Source organism: Euprymna scolopes, chromosome 26 (assembly GCF_053919585.1).
Source record: "Euprymna scolopes isolate OS-2025 chromosome 26, ASM5391958v1, whole genome shotgun sequence".
NCBI lineage: Eukaryota > Metazoa > Mollusca > Cephalopoda > Sepiida > Sepiolidae > Euprymna > Euprymna scolopes.
Window position 1 is genome coordinate 65,296,030 of NC_136507.1, and position 4,590 is coordinate 65,300,619.

A 4,590-nucleotide genomic window follows, 5' to 3' on the forward strand; every position below is an offset into this window, starting at 1 on the left:
ATACTGGAAATCTGGCGAGACTCAGACTTCAGGGAACGCCACAGGTTGTTTTCACAGAGAAATCTTTGATGATGGCTCGTATGAAAACTGCTAGTAGATGATGGTAATAATAATAATAATAATAATAATAATAATAATAATAATAATAATAATAATAATAATGAAAACAGCTGAAATATTAAGAAAATTTTTTGAATGTGGAGACTGTTCCACGTGAACCACATGAGCAGGCCAGACAAACTAGTGCAGAGACAAAACATGAAGATGCGTTACATGAAACCAAGAACATTGAAGCTGCATATCCGTAAGTTCTTTATCCTCTCCCCCAGTCCCTCCCATTGCACCATCACTGTCTCCAAAAAAGAGTGATTCCAAATAGCAGAAAAGAGTCAAGGAGGATCGAAAGACCGAGGAGAGAGCACTGACCAGACATCCGCTGTACAAGTGCAAAGAGAACTGGGATCATGAGGAGACTTATTGCCACTAAAGTTCCAGTGAATACCAATGGCCGCAGCCAGCGAGAAACTAATGTTGGGCGGCTGTTGCGATGACGCAAATTCAGTTGCAAATTTTATCGAAAAAGGTAAAGAGCACAGGTTGTTTTCAAAGGTAGATCTTTGAAGACCTATGTGAAATAATAATAATAATAATAATAATAATAATAATAATAATAATAATAATAATTCCGGTTTCGTTTACCAACGTCTCCCTGAAAAGAGAAGAAGTGAGTTTATGTTTGTAATTTTTTATAGATGAGTATTGATAATTTGTAGGGGGGGATACAGACTATTGTTCTCATCTTGAGTGCGCAACGTTTCGGTCGACGAAACCTTCAACCTTTTTCATGTGTATCTTGGCGAATCCGAGAATCTCTCAGCCATACTCAGAAATCTGCACGGAATTTCAAACGGAATCATTTATTTTATCCACGGAAATAGGATAATCTTGGTCTGTCAGCCATGACGCAGTAAAAGTCCAAATTAATTCAAAATTGTATTTTGACTGATACCCGCATTAAACGATGGAACCTTCAACCCCCAGAAAAGTGTAATTTACAACTGAATTTTGTCAAGAACTTTAATCATTACGTCACAAGTCTTTGCAGTCTTCTGGAAGCTGCAGACACTAAAAAAAAAAAAACTATTGCGAATTGCTTTGGACTTCTACCCAATCATGGCTGAGGGAACAAGAACATACTAATCCCGTGGATTAAATAAAGTGTTTCGTTCGAAATTCCGTGCAGATTCCTGAGTTCGACAAAATACACACGCAGAAGGCCGGGGGTTACATCTGCTGAAACGTTGTCAAAGTAATATTCGAGATGATAACAGTAGTTCGAATAATCTAAATACTAGTAAGAAGTGATTTAACGTACCCAGCTACATCAAAAAATATTAAAAGAGCAAAATCCCGAATTAGACTTCTTCCCTCACGTTTTTTAATCTTTCTTCCTAAATAGTATTAATACTAGTGCTGATATTCCTAATTATTTCTAATCAACTAATGCGGACTTCTGGATAATTATCTTTTTACGTTTGATTCTTAATAAACAGAGCAAAAAGAATAGTAAAAGCGAGAGTGATAGTTAGTGTATAAAATAAAACAACATACAATGGGAGAGGGTGAGAGTAATAGGAAGAAATTTAATAAGTGGGGATTTTGCATGCTGAGTAAATTACTAATTATATACTGCATAATCACGTTGATACACCGGTTCTCATTAGATCACCAAAGTTAAGCAACGTAAAGCCTGGTCAGTACTAAAATGGGTGACCATTTAGGAATTCCAGGTATTGTATGTGCTCTCCGCTTATCTCGGCATCGTTTCCAGTCACTCTTGAACCTCTCCTTGCTACTGAACCCAAGCAGTGCAGATTCAGGAAAGGTGTGGTTGCAAATTGCGCAATCCTTGCCTCACAATTACACGCAAAGTTACGCTTATAGAGGTGTCCATTGTCTCTTGAGACTGACCGGGGCGCATTCATTGAAATAACAAGTTATTGCTAATAAAAAAGAATTAAAATGGAATTTATCGTGCACTATTGGGTCACCGCTTATCAAGGCCCAAATGCCACTCAAGGATAATGTTTAATGAGTTCGTCAGGTGAGCGGTGAGAACATACATTAACGATTACTAGCGGTTGTTGTAGGCTCAATAAGTTTTCTTTTAAGAATAAACTTGTAAACAACCATGTTGTAATCAGTTGGGAAGCAGCCCCTTGATATGTTCCACAAACACATAGTTCTTTAAAAACAACATGGCTTACGAAAGTTATATGCATGTTTAGATGCACATAGGAAAAAAAAATATTTAGAATAGTTGAGGATATCACCGTAGGTCCATTAATGCTGTTGCTGTGACCTCAGAGTGGTATACAGATATTACAAACAATTTCTTCTCTGGGGGTGACGGTGACCAAGTGGCTAACGACACGGACCGAAAACCTGGGTATCCCAAGCTCGAATCCAGTTTGTTCCACAGAAACACTTTCATTAAACCCGTACTTGACCTTATGTCCAACCTCCTTAAGAGTAGATAAATAAGGTTCTTTGTGCATTAATTACGATGAAAATATATTCATACCCGACGTTTGTGGTTTCAGACGGATAGGGCGACGGCCCACACAACCCGACCGCAATTAACTCTGTTCGTTCTGCCTTTGGTGATTTAACCCTTTCCAGTTTTGTTGACACTCCTTAGCGCGATCCGTACACTGTGTGTAGAGAGAAAAAGAAATGCAAGACACGTGTGCATGAATATAAACCTCTTATATACAACGAATTGAAGGGAGCTATTCATGCGGAAGTCGCCCCAATAGAGAAAGAAATCTTGATAAGGGTCGATGCAGACTTTCAAGAACGCCCCAAGAAATTTATTTAAAAAAAAAACGCATGAAAAGGATGTTGTTTTCCACGCTTGTTTTTTTCAAAGAAATGAATGATGATAATAAAAACTGAAGCTTAAATTATTGATTTCTACTGTACACACGATATATATATATATATATATATATATATATATATATATATATATATATATATATAATTATTCTTTACTATAATAATTAATTATATATATATATAATAATTAATTATATATATATATATATATAATTATTTTTTACTATAATAATTAAATACCTACAGACACTAGTGTTTCATCCTTTCGGGATTCTTCAGTGCAGGGTGTCACGATTAACACCAGCCGAACGATTCGAACCCCGCAACAGAAGACATCTCTGGCTCGATTAGCGGAGACCGTATCCATTCGGCTACCATTAATCACGTAAAATAACGTTGAATTTAAACATTTTCATTTTTTTAAATATTTATTACGTCATATATATATATATATATATATATATATATATATATATATATATATATATATATATATATATATATATATATATATATATATATATATATATATATATATATATATATATATATATATATATATATATATATATTCAAGCAAATATTATTAAATGCAACGGAGACACTTTGATTGATGATTCTTTTTTTTTTTCAATTTTTCGTTTTTATGTTTAATCTTTCTTGTATCAAAATCAAAAAATGTTAATAAAAGTTCCATAGCTGTTGCTGTCACGAGCGCTTTCGATTCGTCCACGAATCATCATCAGGTGTTGAAGTAAAAGTCCGAAGGAGCGAAAATGAGAATGAAAAGTGAAAACTAAAATATACTGCAAACGGCGATAAGTTAAAATATATAGGGTCGATGAAAAGCCGATTAAACATTTAGGTCGATTAAAATTCACGTATTAAAACCAGCAAGTTTGTGGACACCGTTAACAAACTCCTTCCAATACGAGCTATGCAAGACAGTTTAGTTTTAACTTTGACCCCAGTTTTTACCCCCTTAACATTTAGTGTTTTGGGCTCAAATCAAATTAAAATGTTTGACACACGTCCAAGTAGTCTACATCTAAAATTTCAAGTGTTTGAATCCAAAATTCGCGGAGGAATTTAGTAGAGCCTACAAAGGTTGACTCTTTCAATTCTGACCTCTTGGCAGCGAAAGTATCGCCCTAAACCTGATTAAAAACTGAATACCCTTTATGTAAAATTTCAAATATTTAGACAAAAATTAGCATAATAGTTTGCTGGAGATCGCAAAGGTCAAGTCTTTGGAACTTTGTCCCCTTGGCAGCAAACATTTTGACCCAAAATAAAACGATTAAAAAGCTTGCCCTATGCCTGAATATACTTTATGTAAAATTTCAAATGTTTAAACTAAAAGTTAGCCGAGTAATTTCGTTGAGACCGCAGAGGTCACTTTTTTTTTTTTTTTACTTTAACCCCCAATTTTGACATCTTAGCCTTTATTGTTTTGGGCTTAAATCAAATTATAAAGTAAGATCTATGTCTAAGTATCCTATATCTAAAATTTCAAGTGTTTAGACCAAAAGTTGGCGGAGGAGTTGCGTAGAGTTCTCAAATGTCAAATCGTTGAACTTTGACCCCTTAACAGCCTAATTTCTGGTCGAAACCCGATCAAAACGATTCTCCCAAATCTCAAATTTCGAGTATGTAGACCAAAAATTGACAGAGTTATTTGGTAGGGAA

The 4,590-nt window shown here is 34.8% G+C and overlaps 1 pseudogene; it reads left to right on the plus strand.

Annotated features, from left to right (window-relative positions):
- The first annotated feature begins 1,684 nt into the window (after positions 1-1,684).
- LOC145248596 (5S ribosomal RNA) lies at positions 1,685-1,802 on the plus strand (annotated as a pseudogene).
- The last annotated feature ends 2,788 nt before the right edge of the window (positions 1,803-4,590 follow it).